Below are 26,543 nucleotides of genomic sequence, written 5' to 3' on the forward strand. Positions count from 1 at the left end.
AAAAACAAAGAAAAATGTTTAACCAAAAACACGACATCGCTATCCCACCTCAAATACAAAAAAAACAACAACGTCATCATCTTCCTCAACATCTTCATTCTGCTGAAGCATAGTAGCAGTGGCAGTCTCCATCTCCACAAACTGGACATTCTCAACAGCCCCCCACAAGTGGGACGAGGGTACAAGGCAACCAGACCAACTTGCCAAGTAAAACAACAAAGGATTTTAGATTCAACGACTTATTTAATAGATGAGCAAGTTGAAGAGAACTACGAATGTGCGAAGGTGCAATGAAACCACCCTTATAAGCAATTCGCACCACATGCCAGTCAATTTCAATGTGTTTTGTGTGTTTATGGAACACTGGATTGACCATAATGTGTAGGGCAGCTTGATTGTCACAAAAGAGACGAACGAGGAGATTTAAACTAATGCCAAAATATGAGAGCAAATAAGATAGCCATTTCAACTTGCAAACATTGGCAGCCATGCTCCTATATTCTGTCTCAACAGTGGATTGGGATATAGTAGATTGTTTCTTGGCGTTCCAGGAAACTAAGGCAGCTCCAAGATAAATATAATACCCAGTAAGAGAATATAGGGAACCAGTGCAAGATGCCCATCTGTGTTGCAGTAGGCAGTGAGTTCAAATGAAGACTAAGAAGGGAAGAATAAACCTTTCCACGGCTCACCTTTAAGATATTGTACAACATGAACAACAACCTGTCAATGAACATCACAGAGGTGAGTGAGGAATTGGCTAAGCTACTGTACAAAATGGGATATATCAGGCGTGTGAAGCCTAGATACGATAGGTGCCCAATTAGTCGTTTGTAGCAATCAGGTTGGGGAAGTAAGGCACACAATTTTCACTGAGTTTTAGGCGTAAAGGGGAGAAAAAGACTTCAGAGAGCATTCTAGTATCTAAAATGATGTCTTGAACATATTTTGTGTGAGCAACATAAAGACCAGCAGAACTTTGAGCAATTTCCAGTCCAAGGAAGTACCTTGCGTCCAAGATCCTTATTAGTGAATTGGGAATGCAGGTAGTCCTTAACAGATTGAATAATCTCGCATATAGGGCTGTAACTAGTATGCCATCCGCATAGACTAAGAGGGCCAAGAGTCTAGTGTCAGTCACCTTGGTGAAGAAGCAGTGGTCATAAGAAGATTGCGTGAAACCAAATTCAGTGAGCTTTAAGGTGAGCTCCACATTCCATTGACGAGATGCCTGCTACAGTACAAGAGGGAACGTTGGAGCTTGCAGACAAGACTAGGTGCAACAGAGTAACCCTCAGGCGGCTCCATGTACAAATCTTCATCTAGAATGATCATGCTAAGGGGGAATAGATTGTGAAGGGCTGGATTCTGTAAGTTCTGAGGAAGAAGGTAGGGAGTCATTTGAATATAATGGAACTGGAGGCAAAGGGAGTGACGGGCTGTATTTAGAGAAAATCTGGAAGAAAGGAATGATATCCTCATAAAAATTGCATGTCTAGACCATTTTGTTGGGGGGTGAAAATACATGATGTCTGGTGTATGATGCCGAGGCTGGAACAGAGTGTTTGACATGCTTGATTGATGAATTCTGAACCATTATTAGACCTTACAGTTTTTATGTTTAGATTGAACTGATTGGAAGTCACGGAACAAAAAATATTTGAGAATGGAGGGCACTTGGGATTTTTGTTTTAGGGGGAAGGTTCATTAGCATCTAGAGTGATCATACAGTAGAATTAAAATGTAATTTCCCCCAGAGATGCTATAAGCAGCATAAGGGCCCCATAAATCTATGTGAATAAGTTCAAAAAGATTAGCAGAGTGTGAGGCACTAATTGGCAAAGGAACCCGACTTTGCTTAGCTTTGTGACAGATTTCAATAGAATTTTCATCATGATCATTGCTAGAATTAATGGTTACTATATGTTTTATTGCCTGTAAAGGAGCATGATCCAGATGTTTATGCCATACATTTTGGGTATAAGAGACAGAATTGGAACAAGACACAGCATGATTATTACATTCAGAAACAACAACAGAAGTGAGGCGAGGGAAGCTTTGTTTGAGAATGTATAGATTCTTGAATAGTTGACCTATAACCAGGTTTGCTTTAGTACCCTGGTACTACAAACAACATCTGTCCTTAGTAAATTGAAATTGATAATTAGTATGGATACAAGGTTGGCTAACAGATATCAAGTTGACTGAAAATTCAAGAACAAAGAAAACATTCTCCAAATTGATATCATCATTCAACTTAACTCTCCCTATGTACTGAACTGGTTTCTTTGAGCCATCGGGCAGGTGAATGAAGTGAGGATTAGTGGGCTTGACAAATGAGTGGACTGAAGCTCTGTTTGTGCATACATGATTAGTGGCCCCAGTGTCAATTATCTAGCAATCTAAATCAATACAAGTGGGCTAAGTGGCATTACCTACAAACTCCTCCTTAAATTGTGCAAAGTTTGCATAGGTGGTAATGAGATTTGAGGGAGTGTTTGCCTTCTGCAACAGCTTGATCAACTCACCTATCATCTTAATGTGTTTCCCATAGAGGTCCCCTGTATACTTTCATCCTTCACATCAACACTTGTAGCAAAAGCTCTCCCCTTCTTCTTTCGATCATTCATAGATTTGTACTAGTCAAGTATACCATGTAGTTGGAAACAAGTATCTTGCTCATGTCCCAGTGTTCGACAACGCGATCATATTAAGTTCCTTTTGTCTGCAACGAATATCTTTCTCTATATATACTTATCACCTTCCCTCTTATTCTCCTTCAGAGTTAACTGATAAGCCACATTATTTGTATTTACTCCTATAGACGCCTGTATTTCCCTCTGTTGCTCAATAGTGTACACCATACAGAAAGCCTTTTCCACACTAGGCAGTGGATCGAGCACAAGAACCTGACTCCTTTAGTTGTTGAAGGTCTCATGAAGGCCCATAAGAAATTGCTTTAATTGAGTTGATGAGGTGAGTTCGTCAATTTTCTTATGAATGTCATAGGTACAACCACCATAGTTGCATTTCGGTGCAGGTGCCAAGCAATTGAGCTCGTTCTAAAGCTTCGTCATGTTTGTAAGATATGCAGTAAGATTTAACTTTTATTGCGCCACAGAAGACAATTCCCTCTATAACTAGTAGATCAATGGCCCGTTACTTCGGTCATACCTCGCCTATATGGTGAGCCTTAATTCTCGCGAAGGATTACAGTACATGAATGATTCCGCTATTTCTTTGGTCATGGAATTCTAGATCCATGATGTCAACATTATATCAACGTGCTTCCATTGCTCAAAATTGAGCGATCTAAGAGCTGGTCTTGGAAGGGTTCTATCTGTGAAACCAAGCTCATTTTCATTCCAAGGGAGACGTACATTGCTCGTTGCCATACCAGGAAATTGGTACCATCCAAAGGAGAAGACATCAGCACCATATTCAGATGCTCAGAAGGATAAATAAATAGTATATCCTTCTCATATTACATCAAGGCTTCACCAGGTCCCTGTCCCATCATGGATGAAGTTGCTTCTTCAACCATGAAGAAAACTAGATATATCTACGGATACAGTGCAGTGTGAATCCAGAGACCTTTAAGAAGAAGGTTGTGATACCATGTTAAAACTCGCAAAAAATATCAAATACAAAGGAAAATCATCAGAGAATATCATAGACAAGAGGCTCTGCATCTCATTAACAAAATCATGAAGAAGATCACCAGAATGGGTTCAAACACTGGTAAAATAAAAAGAAGGCAACTGCTTAAGAACTGCATTAACAAAGTAATTAACCAACCGTATTACGTGGACCAATCAGGAAATAAAAATATTACTTATATGCCAAGTCAGAAAATAACCAGAAAAACAAAAGAAAACGTATAGCCAAAAACACGACTTCGCTATCCCGCCTCAAATATTAAAAAAATAGCAACGTCATCATCTTCCTCAACATCTTCAGCCTGCTGAAGCTCAGTAGTAGTGGCAATCTCCATCTCTAGAAACTAGACGTTCTCGATAGTTAGAAGGAGTTAGAACACAGGTACGAGATAAAGAAAAACGGACAATCTTGGTCCTAGTAGTGAAAGTGAAGATCCGAATAGAAAAGATAGAACTAAAAACATTCATAGTTGGAGGGGTTGTGACAATTTGAGTTATAGTAATGTCAATCATTTATTTGGAGTCAAAGACATTCGGAATTTCAACTCTGATGATACTTTTTTAGTTACGGATAGTAATGGAGACTATTATTCTATCTATTTTGATTTTGAAAATCATATTTTTTAGATAGACAACGATCATTCTTTTCTGAGTGAACTCTTCTTTCAATTATCGTTATTCTACTTCTACGAATAATAAATCTTCGAACGACAATTCCTTATATAATCGTTAAATGTACGATTCTAAATCTTGTTGGAATAATCACATTACTAGTTACGTTGAAAGTTATCTTTAGTCTAAAATCTCTATTGATACATCCATTGAAAGTGATAGTAGTGATAGTTACATTTCTAGGTGCGTTTTTTATAAACGTAGAATCGAACTAGTAGTGAAATCGGGAGGTCCAATGTAGAAACCCGCGTGAAGAGTAGTGATTTAACTCTAGGAGAAAGGTCTAATGATCTCGATGCAATTAAAAACTACAGGAAGTTGTGGATTCAATGCAAAAATTGTTATGCATTAAATTATAAGAATTTTTTGAAATAAAAAATGAATATTTGTGAACAATGTGGATAACATTTGAAAATGAGTAGTTCAGAAAGAATCAAAGTTTTGATCGATCCCGATATTTGGGATCCTATAGATGAAGATATGTCTCTCTAGATCCCATTGAATTTTATTCGGAGAAGAAGCCTTATAAAGATCGTATTTATAATTATCAAAGCAAGATATGATTAACTGAGGCTGTTCAAACAGACATAGATCAATTGATTTTGAGTTTATGGGGGGTAGTATGGGACCCATAGTCGGGAAGAAAATTATCCGTTTGATTGGGTGCGCTACCAACCAATTTCTACCTCTTATTATAGTGTGCGCTGGAGAGGGGGGGGGGGTGCATGTAAGCAGAAAATTTGAGCTTCATGCAAATGGCTAAACATTCTTTTGCCTTATATGCTTATCAATCAAATCAAAAGTTATTTTATGTATCAATCCTTATCCTACTACTACTGGGGTAACTACTAGTTTTGGTATGTTTGGAGATATCATTATTGCCGAACCTAATTCCTAAATTGCATTTGCGGGTAAAAGAGTAATTGAGCAAATATTGAATAAAACAGTTATTCGAAGGTTCACAAGCGGCTGAATATTTTTCGAGAAGGGCCTATTTGACCTAATCGTACCACGTAATCTTTTAGAAAGTGTTTTGAGTGGGTTATTTAATCTCCATGCCTTCTTTCCTTTGAATTCCAATTCAAGTAGAGCACACTAAGTTCAATTGTAGCAAACAAGTAGTTAGCTTATCAAAATCAAAGTAAATAAGAATAGAGTTTTCTTTGGTGACCGAAGATCTAATTGTAGAAAGAATCAAAAGTTGCGGATAACTATGTGTTTCTAATTTTTTTCACCTAGATTCCCGACTATTAATTAAGAGGTCTCTATCAACGAGATAAAATCGTGAGATCTTCTTTTTGTGAAAATAGGCAAATAAAATGAATTTCGTCTCAAGTATACAATTACAATCAAATTAAATATAGAAAAGATAGATATATACTTTCGTATTCTTCTCCATCTCCCAAAAATCCCATTTTCACTTAAAAATCTAGTTGTGTCGCATTCTAACGAATCTTTCAATAATTTGTAAGAAACTCTATCTTTATTAAATTAGAAGACCAACAAAACACAAAGAAATGAAGAAAAATAATAAAGTTAATTATAATATGCACTCTAGTGGATAAATGTTGGAACAAATGTTTGTCCGGAAGGCGAAAAAAGAAAATTCAATTTAATACAATTTACGGTAATGATATTATAAATGAGTAAATTAGTTTTTATGAAAAAATAAATAACAATTTATCTTTCTATGTGTTTTAAAATGAAGCGATTTACCTCCCTTTTTAAAAAGGTAAATTGTTTCATTTTAAAAAGTATAGGGGAGCAAACAATGCATTTTAAAAAATAATATATTGCTATTGTTTTTTATAAAGAGATAATTTGTTCCTTTAGAATATCACATGGGTTGTTTGCTTTTTTCACAAAAAAAAAAAAAAATGTCTTTAGCTATTAAATTGGAGATGGAATCAGACATTAAAAAAAGAAAAACCATAAAATCAAACACAAAATTAGAGATTGAATACAAAAAAAAAAAAGGAAAAAGAAAAAGAAAAAGAAAAACATAGCACTTGAGAAGTCCGTACCAAGAAAGTTTAGATAGTTTTTGCCTATCCAATAGCATTTTAGGAATTTAAATAGTTGAAGGCGGAATCTAGCAGTATTATTAAATGTTTAGGCTCTTAAATGCTTGAGCATGTATGCTTTAATCTAAATTATCTATATACTTTTGTATTGATTTCTAAGCACTCAAGTGATCTAAGTTGTCATGCGCCCCCCTTATCTTCTTCATTTCTTGTTAATTATTTGGTTAGATGTTTTATTTTTAGGAGAAGAAATATTCAAGAATTTTTATGATGGTCAATAATCACAATTATTATTTAAAAAATTATAGCAAATCTAATTTACCACGACTATTATTCGTTTATTTCGACATTCAAGACCAAAATATTATATATAGCTAAAATCAGACAAGTTTTTTTCTTTTTGTTTTTAGCCAAAAACTACTCAGATAGGGTAGGTGGATTTTTCAGGATCCTCTCCCATCTCAATATATAAGTACAAGTTAGATAAGTACAGCATATTTTCTAAAGAAGGAAATGGGAAGTACTACTTTCTTTGCAGAATATCAAATCCAAAGCAAGACTAATAAAAGAGAGAAAAAATTAAATAAAAAATAAGGATGGATCCCGAACAAGCCTTGGTAAAATTTGCATTATCTTATAGTCTAAAATAATCATAAATAAATACCAACTCCATCTTTGAGCACCCCAAATTTATCGCCGAAAGCTTGTAAGTCCTGGAAAAGCAGCTTGAATTACGTAAGAGTTACCCAAAAAATGCTGCTGCAAGGTCAAAATAGACTTTGAATCCACCAAAATGCCACTCATCAAAGTTATCATCTTGAGGAGGGAGTTGGAACGAGACCTTTGTCAGACAAGTGTTGATTGATCTTTGTCGAACATAAATTTTTAAATTGATTTTATTTTATTATTGATAGATAATATTTATTTACCAAGATTCCTAAATTGTAATTATCATAACATAGGCAATTATAAATTTGTACTCAGAAAATTTCATGTCTAAAATTCTAAACACAAAAATATTGCAAAATGTTGAAATATATTAATTTAGCAAAGAATTTAAAGTACAATTAAGTATGATTATTGTTCAAACACAAGAATTAACTCGTGGAATTTGATAATTTGAAGGCAAACTTGCTAGTGGAATCTCGTTTTTAATATTTATTCGAGGTAAATTTCGTAATTTCGAATGAAATGTTATAATTTTAAATTAAATATTTAGTAATTTTAAGGCCTCTAATCATTGACATCACTGTCTGTATCTCTTTCAAGGTTGAATTTAGATTTTTATGATATTAATTCCAGAGCTTAATGATATCGCGACGTTATTACAATTTATAAGTACTATAACGAATTATAACTTGGTCTCCTCTTTGAATGCGTCGAATCCTTATGAACTTTGTAGCGAGAATATATGTAATATTATCAATCTCTTTATTATTTACTTTCATATAAATGTGGATTAATTACACATAGTCATATTTTCCCCACAAAAGTTTTGAAATTATATTACACCCCTATAAAAAATTCTTCATTTATATCTAATCCACTTTCGTTAGATTTGAACGAAAAATACTGATGTTAGAAAATAAAATTATATAAATTTTTAATTTTATCCGTCATTTAATATTCTATGTATATTTTTTTACATATGGGATAAATGTAAGATCTATATATGAAGTGAGGTTAATATCATCACATTTTTTTTCTTATCAATACATTTTTTTGCTAACATTAATATTTTTCGTAGAAACCCTAATGAGAAAGGATCCTATATAAACAGTGAATTTCTTGAGGGGGTGAAAATGCGATTTTGAACTTCTTCGGGAAAAAGCGTAATTTTGTATTTTAAATAAGGTGTAAGTGTAATTGATCCAATAAATAAATATATCACTTACTTATCATGATATGATTGGCTGACACTTGAATCCAAGATACATATATGGTGCACTTTGATCCATCATGCATGCCACTACAATATTTAGAATTCTGATCATACTCTAAAAAGATAATAAAATTATACATAGTCTAAATTAACATAACTGTCCAATATCCAATAAAATTTCACACACTACACCAACTTAAAAGGCCAAAATCTCACATTAAAATCATTCCTCCAAGAGCCCTCATCAAGAACCAAGGAAAATTGCATTTTTCCTTCCATATATGGTCCGATACATATTCGTCCCATTAGAAACGAAATTTTCATTATTTTTTCTGCCTTCCTCACCAAGTATGTGGTTGTTAACTCTTCTGTCTTCTCGATAATGCACGTAGTATTTTCATCAAAATATTAATAGGATCTGATGAAGACTCAAATTAAATGTAATTTTTGTAATTTATGGGACCTAAATGAGAATAACTAATGAGATGAAAAACATATTGAGCCCAAGATAAGAAAAATCCAATTTTTCCATCAAGTACCATTCGAAAGTCTGCCGTCGTTGAAGCTTACCATTGCCCCGAAATAAAGGAAATTAAAGAAAGTGAAAAAAAGGAAAAAAAAAAAAAAAGAAGAAGAAGAAAAACTTACATCACAGTGTCACTAGGCTTGAAAGGGCTGGGGAGCTGAAGAAGCCATTGATGAAGACACCCTCTTTGTGTAGAATAAGTGTAACAAAACAAACAATGTTATGGAGAAAAGAATTGGCATTGAATATATGAAAACTTGGTAAAGTGTAAGTTGAAATGCTTGGGAACTATACATTTCAGAACCCCAAATACCATTCATGAGCCTTTGCTGTTCAAATGAAAAGTGATGATGGTTTTCGCAATCAGTAATATATATAGAAGATATTTTGTATTTTACATTAAAAAAAATTAGGAATAATTATATTTACATCTTCTAATTTATGGTATATTTAAACAAATCATCTTTGTCTTTTGCGTGATTACGAAAACTATTTTAGATAGTCAAAAAGCAAAGATATTTTAATATTGACGTTTTTTGGGGTGTATATGTAATTTTTTAAAAGAAGTGGGGGATTTGTGGAAATGATGTCGGCGTTTCTAGTTGATGTATGTATAATATTTTAAAAGATAAGAGTGATGTGTGTAAATAAATTATAATTTAAAGGATATAAATTATTCCTAATAAAAAATACATATGATCATGCATGAAACTTGTGTTCACAGCTTAATTATTGGACAAAAAACTTGTTAAAAGTTAGCAACAATGCAACTTAAATTTTTAAATTTTTGTTGTATCCCAACTCAATTTTTGCCCGTGAGGTTCTTCCATTGATGCTGCGTATTGCTGACTCTTATTCCACACGGGAAAAATGCAACCAATTTAAAATGAGCAAATTATTCTTTTTTGATAAAAGGTTTAGCAATTTATTTTTTCATGTTTCTAAATATGCAACAATTGCCTCTTGTGTTTCTCAAGATAAAATAATTTATCTCGGAGTGTTTTTCAAGATCAAACAATTTACCTTCATATTACTTTTTGGTAGGAGGATAATTTACACATTTGAAACATTATAAAAAAGACAGAGAATTAAACCTCATCAATAGCGGATGGGACATTTATGTGGCTTATTAATTTTAAGGCCTTTTCTCATTTGTGAGGTATTTTTTTAGAATAAAATTTAGGGTAAAATACACTTTGTCCTTCTGAACTATTTGCCATGTAATATTTACCCCCTTAAAGTAACAGATGTATCACTTACTCCTTTGGTTGGACAAAAATACCCCTTATGCCTTGAACAATTATATTATTTTTGATATATTTTAATATTTCACACATTAAATCATCATCAAATATTTTTCATAAGTGAAGAATTTAAATTAAAAAGTGGAGTACATATATACAGTTGATACACAATAGATATAATATAACCAACAATTCATATATGCTTCTTAAAAGAAATTAACAAATATATATGATGTGCGCGAAAATAGCATGAGTTCAACAAGTTTGGACTTTGGTGGACTTGGGCCCTGCAAACAACACAATAGCATTCCGATGCTTAAGTTAAAATCGAATTTAAGAGAAAATAATTGCAAAAAGAAAATCAAAATATGAAATCGAGATATGACGATGAAATTCGTGAGAGATTTTGTGTTAAAAGTGCAAATGGAGTGCAAAGTAAGAATTAACAGCAAAGTTTTGAGTCTAGAAGGTGTCCCTACTTGGAAACCAAACCTGTATTTATAGGGGTTGTGTCCTCCTTCGGTGGGCTTCTGCACGTTCCCTCTATTTTCGGGAAAAATGGTTAAAGGCTGTTAGGATAAGTCATAACCTACTCTTATCTCCTGTTGATCTTGTTAATGCAAGTCTATCTCCACATTGAGGGAGATTTTTTATTAACGAGGACTCCTAATCAACAAGGAGTCCTTCTGACCTAGGAGTCCAAGGTTTTGGGGGAACCTCTCTTGCCTCGTATTCTTCATGTTGGTTAAGTGGAACACTTGGCAGTCCAAGTGTATGCCATGTGGGGATGACTGGACATGAGCCCTGGTCCCATCATCTCTTATTCGGCCACATTCTTGGGTCATATCTGTAGGTCTCTTGGAATGTTGTTCCCTTTATGGGTTGTCGGATTGATGTGGGAGGCCCCCAGGCTTTTTTTTTTTTCTTTCTTGGGCCAGAATTCCTTGAACTTGTATACATCAATATATATGCTTAACCAAAAGTTAAACATTCTTAGAAAAAAATAAATAAATATATTTTATCATAATTTAAAAAAAAAATATGTTAAAAGAATAGATATGTAATTATTCATTTTTATATAAAAGAATAAATAGTTAATAACTTAAATTTGTAACTAAATTAAGAAAATATTTTTATGAAATTTTTTGTGTATTTATTGTACTCATTTTTAAGTTAACTTTGTGTCTGTAAAAAAAATAAAATTTGAACTATTTAGCTCACTAATTATATAGATATTTTTTCCAATTAAAAAAAATTAATAAAACTTAAAATACAAAATTACTAGACAGAAAGAAATTCTTTGAACTAAATATATATAAGGGTAAAATTAATAAAAATTTAATTGTAAGGGATAAATATTACATTTATTAATATAAAAAAATAATAATTACATGACATATAATTTAGAGGGCAAAATGTATTTTATACTAAAATTTAGGGCACTTAATGAACTCCAATCCATACCATATTGTCCACAGAATCAATTGCTATTGTATAAGCAAATAGTAATCTGGCCAAATTAATTATCACAAAAAACAACTAGATGTGTTTTTTTCTTTTCTTTTTTCCCGTTTTATTTTCTTAGGTTTTCGCACATATTCATAGATTTGAAGTCATAAATTTCAAATTTCTAATAACAAGTTGTTTGAATTTATTTAAATAATTTTAAATTTAAAAAAATTCAAATTCTCAAGTTGAAATTGAATCATTTTTATTAAATATTAATGGATTGAAATGTTTTAATATAAAATTATTTGAAATTTTTTCATCAGATATAAATTTATCAATTCAAATATAGCCTTTTGGAACACAATATTGAAAAAACAAAGGAGCTCTATATCCATAAAATCTATTGCCGTAATACAATTTTCTAATCAAATTGCCACGTATAGCATAACCAACAATATATTTATAAGGAAGGTTTTGAAGAAAAATTTCATGATAATGTATCAAACGAAATTGAAATTTATTAATATTTCTCAAAATATAGTTCAAAATAATAGTCGAATTTTCTAAAAGACTTTGTAATATAAGAATATTCAATTAAATCCAAAAAGGAAAATTATTATGAAGAAATTAAAATTCCTAGGAGTATATTTTTTCAAGCAAAAAGTATTATTTTAGTCCGCTAAGTATGCCTAATTTTAATTTTAATATGATAATTATGTCCATTTTTGTTTAGGTCCAGTAACTTAAGAAATTGCTTACTTTTAGTCTTCTGGCAGATTTTTGGACAATTTTACTCATATGCAATTTTTGAAAGGCAGTTTTAGTCTATATGCACTCATAGGGGTAAAATTATCCGAAAATCTGCCAGAGGATAAAAGTAAGCAATTTCGTAAGTTATTGGACCTAAACAAAAATGGATATAATTAACGGATTAAAATTAAAATTAAGCATACTTAACGAACTAAAATAATACTTTTTTCTTTTTGAATTCTATTGGGGAGAATATAAAAAGAAAAAAGAGAAAAAGGTTCAATTATCTATTTTGTTGCAAAAGATGGTGAGTTTTATAAGATTAGATTGATTAAAAGCAATTCCACTTTTTAGACCAATTATATGCGTAAAGGTGATGGATCTATCATGTGGCAGCCACTTAACTTACACATGACTAGTAAACACATAGTTAGCATAGCCACACTGATGTCCAAAATCATTCTGCAGATCTTACTTTCTTGTAACGAATGGAAAACATTCTTATTTTTCATGCTTTTCCATTCCATGGATTAAATACTGATAAAGTTTGCAATCAAAAGCTAAATAGCCCAACAATGATGTTTTAATTTAATGATTGCGGCCCAGATTGAAGTCTTCTGAATAAGTTTAAAGTTATGGGTTCGAGTTCAACCAGATATGTGGATATTTCACCAACATTGTGCGAGTTATTATAATTTATTTGTAGTCGTCTTGATGTATTAGTTGAATTGAAAGTTATCGTAATTAGTTGTTCACTGTTCTTAAATGTATTGATTGAATCGCGAGTTTGTACTATTTTTTGTTTACTGTTCTTGGATGTATTGGTATGATTTAGAGTTATTATAATTTATGATTTATTGTAATTAATATATGAGTATATTGATTGGAAGAATTTAATGCTCAAAAGTTAAATAGCATATGGACAAGATATGTAATTTTTGGAAAATAAAACAGTTCTTAAGATGTTTGTTCGAGGTCATCCAAAATCTTTAAAATTTCATGGTTTTTGGAAAATATAAGAGGCGTTCTGTGCTTGATCCAAGGTGCCGAACGTCGGGGCCGAATTAACGGGTTGGTGGTGGCCAGGCAAGCACTGCTAGTGTCCCATCTACTATTTGCTCATGATACCTGGTATTTTCTAAGGCAACAACAAAGCAGATTGGTGAGATAGGACAGATTCTTAAGCTGTATGCATGGAGGTCTAGTCAGGAGATTAACTTGCAAAATTCTAGCATGGCAGTCAGCGGGGGTGTTCTAGAGGTAGTGAAGTATTTCTTGGGTGCTTTGTTGGGCGTCTGTGACAGGTATCTGGGTTTACCGGTTGTGGCGGGGGGGGGGGGGGGGGGTTACAACAGGTACTTCTCAAAACTATTCGTGAGCGGCTGCTAGAAAGGATTGAAGGATGGAACACTAAGATGCTGTCACAGGCAAGGAAAGGGTGCTCTTGAAGGCAATTTTGCTGTCCATACAGACATATGCCATGTCATGCTTTTAGCTGTTGGTAGGGTTGATTGGTGAGCTTGAGGCATCAATGGTGGATTTTGGTGGCATAGTCGAGGAAAACGGAGAGTACACTGGGTAGCATGGAGGAACTTGTGCCATTTACCGCGATGGGGGGGGGGTTGGGTTTTTGCGAACTATGGGCTTTTACTATGGCATTATTAGTAAAGTAAGGGTGGAGAACTCTAACTAGGCCGGAGTCCTTATTGAGCAAAGTTCTAAAGGCTAAATACTTTCCAACATCATCATTTGAAGAAGTAGACGTGAGATCTAGACCATCCCAAACATTGCGGGGTATATGGCAGTCGAGACAGGTTTTGCTACAAAGGTGTTGGTAAGATGGAGAAGGGATGTGGAAATGGCGCTACGAACGGTCGAGATGTTGATGAAGTATTACAGCAACCAGCAACTCAATTGCAGCAGTCACAACAGTCACACTCTGTAGATATTGAAGGCAACATTGAAGACGATGAAGATGTTGAACTAATTGATGCTGGATGAAATGAAAAGTCGCACTCCACTGTTACGCTTTTATTTCTGGTTATTGTGTAGATTGCTGACATGTACTTGACTCATTTATTCCTCTTGGCATTGGGCCACATCATTGCCCAGTTGGTTAGTTGGTTAGAGATCCGTTATATCAGTTCTCTATGTATATAAACTGGAAGTTATCTTCACTCTGTGCTGTAACAATTTTACAAGAAATTGAGTTTTTACCCACGGATGTCATTCATCTCCTTTGCTGGTATTTTGTTTTCTACAAATCTCACATGGTATTAGAGCCTTCACCATGAAGGTCTCTGCATACTGAGGTCGTTATATTGGCACTTGCATCATTGATACTGAGATATGGCGGATTCATTTATGAATCTGATTAACAGAGCGGCTGCAGAGTAGTAGGAACGTGAAGCCTTGTACATACACCCTTCGGAAAATTCGAGCCTTGTGCTCTCCTCTTCTCCGTTGGTTGGTAAGAACTTCTTACCTTGGAGTCGTTCGGTTTAAGTAGTGCTAGGCACCAAAATGAAGCTCGGATTTATTGATAGAACGTTTTTGAGACCTGCAGTCGATTCAGTCATTTTTTAACAATGGCGACGTGTGGAATTTATGGTAATGTCTTGGATTTGGAATTCAATTTCCAAGATATCGTTGAATCGTTTATGTATGTGACTTCCTCTTGTGAACTATGTGTAGTACCCCCTTCGCTACAAGAGCTATATATACCCTAAACGTCATACTTATAGTAATCCCTGTGTTCATATATATATATACATATCATACACCACAAGGTGATTCGTCATAATAGATATTATCAACCCACAAGTAATCCCCATGCTTACGTTCCCTCTATACAACAAACTGTGATTTGTACTCTAACTGACAAAGAGGAGAAAACAACATACTGGCCCGACCTGCCTAAGTATAGCGCGTAGACCTAATCTTCAACAGTCAGACACCTCAAAGTCTATTCCTGAAAGAAAATATCAACAGAGGGATGAGCCTGCCACTCAGTAAGTAAATAACCAGCCCTATCTATATATGCATATCAAACACCGCCCAAACAAGATAAACAGGCAACACGCATGGAATACAATCAATTTAATTCCAACATAATCAGCTTTATTACATCACATGACTATCTCATAATAAGACAGCTAACCAAACTCCATTTTTCCTAGTTTGCTTATCAGAAGGTGATATTGTGTTTTTCCCGCCAACTCAATCTCACGGTTATATAAATTTAAGTGAACCCCCTTAACAGCCGGCTCATCAATCTCATTTCGAACATAGCATTTTCATTTCGCACATAGCTCTTTCATATCGCACATAGCTCTTTCATTTCGCACATGGCTCTTTCATATCGCACATAGCTCTTTCATTTCGCACATAGCTTTTTCATATCATATTTTCGTCTTATAGGCTTTTCAACTCATCAAGGGGTATTCACACCACAATTATATTCAATTTCCACCACTCCCTCATTTCCACATATCACCATTCTTGTAAGCAACTAGTAACGTAAAACAGTATATCCATATATTCTCATTTTCAGACATCCACAACACATCAAACAACAAACATAGTATTCAACATATTTTCTCATTCCACATACACAATATCGTCAATCAAATCAAATCATTCATCACTCATATTCTTTCAGATAAATCCATGTCAGCACGAACCACAAATTTATATAACAGTAAACCACAAATACAGAAGGCATATATAAATAATATTAATTATTTACTTACCTCGACCTTACAACGCTTTTATCTATCCAATAGGTAGTGGTTCGGTCTTTTCACTTTACCCCCGTATCCTATAATGAGTTATACCACACACAATTAATATATCGAGAATATCGTAATTTCTTTTAAATATAATATTGAATATCATTTGTACAATTTCTAATAATTCTTTAATATTCCATTTCTATTGAAGTACAAATCTTTGTTTTCCCCTTTATTAACATACCATTTATTAAATATAATTCTCGGAATATTTCTATAACTTTTCTATCAATTTCTCGCTACTATACAATTTAATTAAACAATAATACATACAATTGCGTATTTGGTTAATAATTCCAATGGAGTTCTATAGATTGGCTATAGCAACATTCAAATCTAATAAATTTAATAATCTAATTAACCAATGATATCATTTTTATATCTGATTTGGTATTTAATTAGGTACTAATTTAAATAGCCAAACTCGTAAAATATTCAGGTTAAATAGTACATCGCTCAATATAATCAACATTTAATAAATGAACTAAATAAATAATATAATTATATAAATTAATAAAAATTAAAATAAAAACTTACGTCCCCCGCGGATTGTCGAACAGACAAGGAAAATTGCAAATTTTATAAATGTGAGATTATGTAATTTGGTTCACATATATATCTATGTAGGGGTGGGCGGTGGGTGAGGGCCCACCCCCAAACCTTTTCCTTCCTTTCTTTTTTTTTCTTTTTGGCTTATATATATATATATACATATGTTACTTACACATATATATTATTAGTAATATATATTAATATTATTATTATTATTATTATTATTATTATTATTATTATTATTATTATTATTTTATTTATTTAATTAAATTTTTCTCAAAATACCATTTACGTCCTTCCGAATTTCTTAATTAATAGAAATTGTCCCAAAATATTATAACGAACTCCAATTTAATTCATTCAAGTGTTATTATATTCCAATTATGACCCATAATTTAGTGGCTAATTAACTAAATTTCACGAAAATTTATCAATTAATCCTACAATTATGTATTATAATATTTGGGGCGTCACACTATGGCTTGAGATTCAAGGGAGGTATGGGCGTAGTAACGGCCCCATGGTTAATCAAATTCAACGTGAATTGAGCTTGATCTAGCAACGAGATTATCCTTGACAGCTTACGTGACAAAGCTTAAGAAGATTTGGAATGAGCTTATGTGCCTAGCGCCTACGCCGAAGTGTACTTGTGGAGGTTGTACATGCGGCGTCAACAAAGGCATTTCAGAGAGGAATGAAAACACTCAGCTAATGCAATTCCTCATGGGATTGCATGAGAGCTTCAACAATGAGAGAAGTCAGATCTTAATGCAGGATCCATTGCCAGACCTCGAACCCGCTTTTTCGATGATCTTCACAGTACAGAAACAAAGAGCTGTAGACACTGATATAGGGGACAATTCCAGACATATGGCATATTAGTTGATGATGAGGGAAGGTAGGAAGGAACAAAGTGATAAACTCATGAATAGGAGGAGATTTTTTGTTGACAGAAAGGGTCTAATTTGTTCACATTGCTGTAAGCCTGGGCACACGCTTGAAACCTGCTTTCAGATTCACGGGGTGTCGGAGTGGTATAAGAATATGAATGAAAGGAAGAAGAAGGGGCCAAGTAATCATAACCTTGCAGCCACAGTGGTGGAAGACAAAGGAAATGGCAGGATGCTTCGCCCATGAAGAACATGACGGAACTCATGAATGATCTGATTAAATTGCTGAAGGGAAACAACATACCTGTTGATCCCATCACCAACTATGCGAACTTTACTTGTCATGATGAAGAAAATTTTGCTGGTAATGTTCCTAACACCTTTGGAATTGATTTAAATTACTGGATATGTGCACACCTCAATCTACTCCACTCTTATTCTAAACCTCTACAACCAAAAACAATTCTCTTACCTGATGGAACACAAAAACTTGCATCATATGTAGTCGTTGTGCATTTGAATGATGATATCACCCTCCACAAGTTCTCTTTATTCCCTCTTTCTCTGTGAATTTGGTATCAGTTAGCCATCTATGCCGTGACACTCATTATAGTTTTCAGTTCTCTAAAACTACTTGCTCTTTGCAGGACCAGGTAACTAGACGAATCCTGGTTGAAGGAACTCTACATAAGAAGCTTTATGTTATTAAACAATCCACATCTAGCTCTCTATTTTCTTATTCTGCTCTTTGTAACTTGAATACACATTCCAATCCCCAATGTAGTGGATTAGCTTGGCATTATAGATTGAGCCATGCTCCTCTAAGCATAATAAAATAGATCCCTGCTTTACATTCCATTGATGTTAATTCTGATTCGCCATGTGAAGTCTGCCACAAAGCTAAACAAACTAGACTCCCAATTCAGCCTAGTACATCTAATTCTGTAGCTCCTTTTGACCTTGTTCACCTCGATGTATGGGGTCCTTACAACACATTTACCATCTCCAATTGTACGTATGTGCTAACTATGCTTGATGATCGTACTCGCTCCCCATGGACCTACCTCATCAAACACAAATCCCAAGTTGTCACCATCCTTAAATCCTTTCTTGCCATGATAAAGAATCAATTCCAGAAATGTGTCAAAGTAGGTCCGATAATGGGTCGGAATCCCTCAATAAAGATTTCCGAAACCTTTGTAATGAGTTGGGGATTATACACCAAACATCTTGCACCTATACGCCACAGAAAAATGGGCGTGTCGAACGCAAACATCGACACCTTTTGAACGTTGCTAGGGCCCTCCTCTTCCATGCCTCTTTACCTTTGAAGTTTTTGGGCGACTCTATCCTCACAGCCACATACCTCATCAATCGAACCCCTTATAAGCTTCTACACTAGAAATCTCCCTTCGAATTACTATATAACTCTCCTCCTAGTTATGATCATTTACTGACTTTTGGATGTCTTAGTTATGCCACTGACGTTAGTCCCTCCAAACCCAAGTTTTATCCTAGAGCCAACAAATGCATTTTGTTGGGTTATGCAATGACTCAAAAAGCCTACAAATTGTTTGATCTTGATAATAGGTGCGTCATCTTTTCAAAGGATGTCCTTTCTACGAGCACATATTTCCTTTCTCTACCTCTGATCCTACTCATGAAGATTGTCCTCATCCTTTAGTTCCATCCCACTCTGACTACGTTCAACCTGCTCCAACTTTACCTACTGACCTTTCTCTCACAGCACCTAGTCATTCCCCAGTGTCTGCATCCCCTCAACCTTCGCTTGAGTCATCTGATTCTAGCCTTGCTGATACAATACCCCTCAGGCGCTCTTCTCAAGTTGCACAACGTCCCTCATGGTTGAAAGATTTTATATGCTCTGCCCATGACTCTCATACATTCCATTCCCCTACACCTTCATATATGTCATTCGTAGCATCTTTGCCAGTTTTGCAGGAACCTAAGTCTTTTTCTGAGGTTGTCCAACACAAGGAGTGGCGTGATGCTATGGATGCTGAGATATAGGTGTTGGATTGAAATCAGACCTGGACTATTACCTCTTTGCCTTCTGGTAAACGTGCAATGGGTTGCAAGTGGGTGTTCAAGACCAAGCTACGAGCAGATGGGTCTGTGGAGAGGTATAAAGCGCGGTTGGTGGCTAAGGCGTTCAATCAGATCGAGGGAGTGGATTACACCAATAGTTTCTCTCCCGTGCCAAGAATGTCACAGTTCGCGATTTTCTTGCAGTTATTGCTTCTCGTGATTGGCCACTTGAGCAGCTGGATATTAACAACGCCTTTCTTCACGGCTACTTGGAGGAGGATATATATATGATTCCACCTGACGGATACTCTGTTGATTCTGGACTTGTTTGCAAATTGCAGCGCTCTTTGTACGGTTTGAAGTAGGCCTCCCGCCAATGGAATGTTGAATTCACCAACAAGCTCAAGGCCTACGATTTTCTTCAGTCTGCCCACGATCATTGCCTATTCATCAAGGAAACAGCTTCAGGTCCAATGGCGTTGTTGGTTTATGTCGACGACATACTCATCACCGGTCCCTCTGTATTTGATATCCAACAAGTTAAACAACATCTTCATGAGATATTCACTATTAAGGACATTGGAACAGCTCGTTACTTCCTCGGTTCTGAAATTGCCCGCAGCTCCAGCCGTCTTTTTGTGGCTCAGAACAAATACGTGATGGATATCATACGGGATATGGCTTCATCTGGTGCTTTACTCTCCAATCCTGATGCATATCGATGCCTTGTGGTCGCCTACTTTACTTAGGCTTTACTCATCCTGATATCTCCCATTCGGTGCAACAACTTAGCCAATTTTTAGCTCGCCCCGGCGACGCTCATTGGAAGGCCGCACTGCATGTCGTCCGTTATCTAAAGGGATGTCCTTCCAAATGACTCTTCTTTCCTTCTCGAAATTCCTTGGCTTTGAGAGCATTCTGCGATGCCGATTGGGCGACATGCCCTTACTCTAGACGATCAATGACTGGATTCTGTGTTACTTGGGTGATGCTTTGGTTTCTTGGAAGACCAAGAAATAGTCTACGGTCTCTCGTTCCATGGCTGAAGCGGAGTATCGCAACTTGGCTGCGACTGTTTGTGAGCTGCGATGGTTGTCCTATATTCCTCTTAGCATTGGGCCACATCATTGCCCAGTTAGTTAGGTATCCGTTATATCAATTCGCTATGTATATAAACTGGAAGTTATCTTCACTTTGTGCTGTAACAATTTTACAAGAAATTGAGTTTTTATCCATGGATGTCATACATCTCCTTTACTGGTATTTTGTTTTTTGCAAATCTCACATGTTTCTCGATCAGAAGTGCTTATTTAAATTTACATTTAACCAAGGGGTGGGGCTCTTTGTAGGCGGTTGTATGCCGTGTTGGCCCCCCCGAAGGTTAGGGTGTTCATGTGGAAGATGTGTATGGAAGCTTTGCTGACATTGGAGGAATTGGCATCACGAGTTGAGGTATTGATACAGCCTGCCTAGTGTGTGGTGTGGCATTGAAATTGTTGCAACTATTCGTGAATGGCATTCAGGTTGAAGCTTGAAGCTTGGCAAGATGAGCAATCCAGCAGCAAACAGAACACAGTTGCAGAGCTGCTCAAGAAGACGATGAAAAACTTGTTTTCTTGTTAAAACAATTTCTCTTTCTCTTCTTCACGTTTTTGATATGGCAGTCACGTGGAGGTTGACGTGTATTAGTAGTTAGTTTGTTCAGAGAGTTTGTTTTCCTTTCTGTTATGCCATCTTCTTCATTGTATTTATACAAAGCTCATTGTACATTGCTAGAGAATAATATGAATGAAATCTCAGAGCTTTCTCCCTGAAATCATGTATTTTTCTGTGTAATTTTACTGCTTTCTCGTCATGGTATCAGAGCCTTCTTCGTGAAGGTCTCTGCATACTTTGGGAAATAAATTGTTTGAGAATTTTTGCTATGGCATCCGCAGAGTACAGCGGTTCTATGGGCAACGACGCGACTTCGCGTGGTGGCTTCGACCAGGAATTTATGCATCTTCACTCATCGGATCACCCAGGAATGGTGATGGTATCAGCACTACTTACTGGCAATAATTATTTTGCCTGGAGCAGAGCAGTGAGGAGAGCTTTAACTGCAAAGATGAAGCTCGATTTTATTAACGACACTGCTATTCGTCCCCATACAAATACTGATGAATTTAAGCGTTGGAATCGTATTGATTCCATGGTTACAACATGGGTATTGAATTCTGTGACTAAGGAACTAGCAGAATCGTTTATGTATGTCACATCTTCACGAGAGTTGTGGTTGGAACTAGAGGCTCGATTTGGGGATAGCAATAGCATGATGGTTTATCAATTGCAGAGGGAAATTGGGCAAGTAACACAAGGGAACCTGAGCATTACTGAGTATTATACGCAGTTGAAGCGATTGTGGGATGAACTCTCATGCCTAGCTCCCAGTCCTAAGTGTGTTTATGCAGGATGCACATGTGGAATCAACAAGGCCATGGCAGATATGAGTGCTTCAAATCTGCTGATTCAGTTTTTGGTAGGACTGAGCATGGTCTATGATCAAGCTCGTAGCCAAATATTATTTGTTGGATCCGTTACCTTCAGTTACCAAAGCATATTCGATGCTCATTCGAATAGAAAAGCAAATGCAAATGAACATCAGCAACACAGACACAAATAATGGTGCTGCGTTTCAATTAAATGCCCAAGTTCACAAGAAAAAAACAGTAGATAAAAGACAGTTAGTTTGTGAACATTGCCACAAATCTGGACATTCCAGAGACACGTGCTTCAAGTTGCATGACACTCCAGACTGGTACAAGGAAATGACTGAGCAAAGGAGGAAATCTGGGGGGCGAGGCAGAGCATTCAATGCTTTGGCATCTACTGATTCCAAAGGAACCGTATATGAGGAGAAGTACCCTAACATAGCATACATAGTAAGGACAGAGATGAAGAAGATCATGCACGATGATACCCACTTGATCCCCTTCAAGTTTACTCCGCCCAACTGGACAATTTTGCAGGTAATACTCAGAGTTCTATGTCTGCTATTTCTACTTCATGGATAATAGATAGTGGCGCAACAAACCATATATGTGCAAATATACGTTTGTTCCATACCTATGATAACCTTGATGAGCCTTTGATCATCCACTTACCAAATGGACAAACACAATCTATGTCGACCATAGGTGCAATGAAATTCACTCCAGATATCACTCTTACACAAGTACTCCATATTCCTACTTTTTTAGTGAACTTGTTGTCCGTAAGGCAATTGTGTGGTTCCTTACCTATTCGCTTCCATTTTCTGAAATCTGTTTGCACCTGCAGGACTAGGAGACTAGTAGAGTTTTGGCAACTGGACACTTGCTTAAGAATCTTTATATCATTGATACATCCATTGTTGCAAACAAAGGGAAATCTTCATTCCTTGACTGTAAATCGAACTCTTGTGGCTTGATTGTTAACCAAGGAGATTTGTGGCACAAACGTCTTGGACACTTATCTAAAAATTCAATGAAACATATTGTTGATATACATTTGTTCGATTGCACCAAAAATCCGTGTGAAATCTGTCCTCTCGAAAAAATGCACGCACTTCCTTTTGAATCTAGTGCTATTAAATCAAACTCTATTTTCTCTCTTGTTCACATTGACATATGGGGTCCTTACAAGGTGCCTAGTACCTCTGGATGTCACTACTTTCTAACGATTGTAGATGACTATAGCAGATCAACATGGATGTCTCTTATGAAATTTAAAACCAATGTTTAGAAGTCTTTCAAAATTTCTGTAAACTTATCCTTACCCAGTTCAACAAAAAAATTCAGTCCATTCGCACTGACAACAGAAGTGAATTCCTTAGTTCATCCTTTCAGTCTTTCCTACTTGATTGGGGTATTATTCATTAGAAAAGTTGTGCCTACACTCCGCAGCAAAACAGAGTAGTAGAACGCAAGCATAGGTTCCTACTTGAGGTGACCCGTTCTATTATGTTTCAAGGTTCTTTTCCTCGTCATTTCTGGGGGGATGCAATTTTGTCAGCTACATATCTTATTAACCGATTTCCCACGTATGTTCTGGGTTGGAAATCACCATATGAAGTTCTCTTCAATAAAGTTCCTCCCTATTCACATCTACGGACTTTAGGTTGTCTATGTTATGCCATAAAGCCCAATGCTCACACCTCCAAATTTGACCAACGTTCCTCCAAATGTGTGTTCCTGGGTTATCCTCCTGGGCAAAAGGGGTATAGGGTCTTCGATCTTGCTACTCGTTCCATTTTTATCTCCAGAAACGTCCAATTCCATGAGCACATTTTTCCTTTTTCCACTATTCAGTCTTCATCCATCTCTGTTCCTCTAGCTCAAGTCCCTTTAACTGATGATGTCGTTGATCTTAATCTGTCTGCTACTGAGGCACCCAATGTTTCCTTCTCCTCTTCACCCATTACTGCACGTACGTCTCCTCCTCCTCTTCGTAAATCTACTCTCGCTCATACTAGACCAGTTTGGCTTGATGATTTCGTCTGCCACTTCGCTTCAAGTTCCCCCATTCCTACTGTCACTGGTTTTAGCTCTGCATATATGGATTTTGTTGCCTCACTTTCTATGTTGCAGGAGCCACAGAATTATACACAAGCATCCACCATTCCTCAGTGGATTAAGGCAATGAATCAAGAGTTGCGTGCACAAGAACAGAACCAGACTTGGACTGTGGTTCCACTTCCACCTGACAAAAAATCCATCGGTTGTAAGTGGGTGTACAAAACGAAGTTACGCGAGGATGGCTCTACTGAACGCTTTAAAGCGCGACTGGTGGCTAAGGGCTTCACACAGGTGGAAGGCATTGATTATACAGAGAGGTTTTCTCCCGTTGCAAAAGCTGTAACTGTGCGCCTATTTGTAGCTCTTGCCACTGCATTCCGATGGCCCCTTCACCAAATAGACGTCAATAACGCTTTTTTTCATGGGCGTCTTGACGAGGAGATTTACATGATCGCACCTGAAGGCTATATGGTTCCCCCTGGTCATGCCTGCCTACTTCAATGTTCTCTCTACGGTTAAAGCAGGCTTCGAGTTAGTGGAACTTGGATTTCACGCGAAGCCTTGAGGCCTACGGTTTTCAACAATCTCAGCATGACCATTGTCTGTTTCTGAAGCAGTTGAAATCTGGATTTGTTGGGCTGCTGGTGTACGTTGATGACGTACTAATTATGGCTCCTTCAACTGATTATATTTCGCAGAAAAAGTCTCACCTTCACAGTCTGTTTACAATCAAAGATCTGGGCAATGCTCGTTACTTTCTGGGACTCCAAATTGCTCGATCAGACCTTGGTACATTCCTAACTCAGTCAAAGTACATACAAGACATTATCTCAGATTGTGGATTGCAGCAAGGAAAGTCCACAGCCACACCATTGCCGCCTGGTATTAAACTTTGCTCAGTTTCTGATGATTTTCTTACTGATCCAGAGCTTTACCGTCGTCTGGTAGGACGTTTGTTGTACTTAAATTTTACATGGCATGATATATCCCATGGAGTTCAACAGTTGAGTCAATTTTTGCAGCGTGCTTGCCGTTCTCATTGGCACGCTGCTTTGCACTTGGTACGTTATTTGAAAGGTTGTCCTGACACAGGCCTTTTTTTTTCCACTTCAAACTCGCTGCAACTTCAGGCCTTCTGTGACGCAAATTGGGCCAGGCTTTGCCATCTTCCTTGGTGAAGCATTGGTTTCATGGAAAACAAAAAAACAGCCCACGATTCACGTGCTTCTGTAGAGGCCGAATACCGTAGTATGGCTGCAACTACTTGTGAATTGCAATGGATCTTATATCTTCTTCGTGACTTTGGCATTTCTTTGCAGGATCCCATTCCTTTACACTGTGATAATCAAGCCGCTATTCATATAATGGCTAACCCAGTATTTCACTAACTTACAAAACACTTGGATATTGACTGTCATGTCGTCCGTAATTGATATAAGTCTGGTTTTCTTCGTCCTACCTTTGTTAGTAGTCATGATCAGGTGGCGGACTGATTCACTAAGCCCCTTTCTGGTCCTATCTTCTCTACACTATTGGGCAAGTTGGGCTTGTTCTTGGGTCTCCCAAATCCAACTTGTGGGGGGGGGGGTGTTGCAACTATTCGTGAATGGCATCCAGGTTGAAGCTTGGCAAGATGAGCAATCCAGCAGCAAATAGAACACAGTTGCAGAGCTGCTCAAGAAGACGATGAAAAATGTGTTTTCTTGTTAAAACAATTTCTCTTTCTCTTCTTCACGTTTTTGATATGGCAGTCACGTGGAGGATGACGTGTATTAGTAGTTAGTTTGTTCAGAGAGTTTGTTTTGCTTTCTGTTACGCCATCTTCTTCATTGTATTTATACAAAGCTCATTGTACATTGCTAGAGAATAATATGAATGAAATCTCAGAGTTTTCTCCCTGAAATCATGTATTTTCTATGCAATTTTACTGCTTTCTCGTCAGGAATCAATAAAAGACATGTTCTTTGGGATTGTTCATTCGGTAGACAGCTATGGGATTTTTCGAATATAGCATGGAGACATATGTCAAATTTGTTAGGGGGTCCTGCAGAATAGACTTTATATGTGATTCGACAATTGGATAAAGTGGAGCAGGCATGGTTCTTTACTCTATGCAGGGCACTTTGGATGCATTGTTGCAGGAGGCTAATGGAAGGTAAAATTCAAAACCCATGGAATGTGTGACGAAATGCTATGGTGATGCTTGAGAAATATTGTAGCGCTCGCAGATGTTTGAGGATACAAGGTTAGCAGTTCGTGGAAGCTGAAATGTGATGAGTGGCTAAGTTTATATGTTGTCGAAATAGGTATTGTTTTCATTCTTAGGCATGTAGAAGTAGGTTTCACATTACTGTCAGTAGTGGACAGAGTGAATTTTGTACTGGATTCTTTGTTGGTTTCTTTAATATATTTCATCGCTCCATTTCAAAAATTAAAAAAAAAAAAAAAAGCCTAATTAAGTGTAAATCAACCAAAGTTTTTAAAGAGTAATTTTTAAGATAATCTACAGTCTCTTACTTC

General features: G+C 36.2%; 1 long non-coding RNA gene across 2 annotated transcripts; it reads right to left on the reverse strand.

The window, feature by feature from the left end:
- Positions 1 to 6,794: 6,794 nt before the first annotated feature.
- Positions 6,795 to 9,092, reverse strand: LOC148787831 (uncharacterized). Of its 2 annotated transcripts, XR_016066103.1 has the most exons (3): positions 8,886 to 9,092; positions 8,251 to 8,324; positions 6,795 to 7,068 (listed from the first exon to the last, which is right to left on the reverse strand). It is a non-coding gene; the product is annotated as an uncharacterized LOC148787831 (long non-coding RNA). The 2 variants fall into 2 exon arrangements; XR_016066102.1 differs by lacking the exon at positions 8,251 to 8,324.
- Positions 9,093 to 26,543: the final 17,451 nt, after the last annotated feature.

This window comes from Sesamum indicum, linkage group LG6 (assembly GCF_026168435.1).
Source record: "Sesamum indicum cultivar Baizhima isolate 11 linkage group LG6, ASM2616843v1, whole genome shotgun sequence".
NCBI classification, from domain to species: Eukaryota; Viridiplantae; Streptophyta; class Magnoliopsida; order Lamiales; family Pedaliaceae; genus Sesamum; species Sesamum indicum.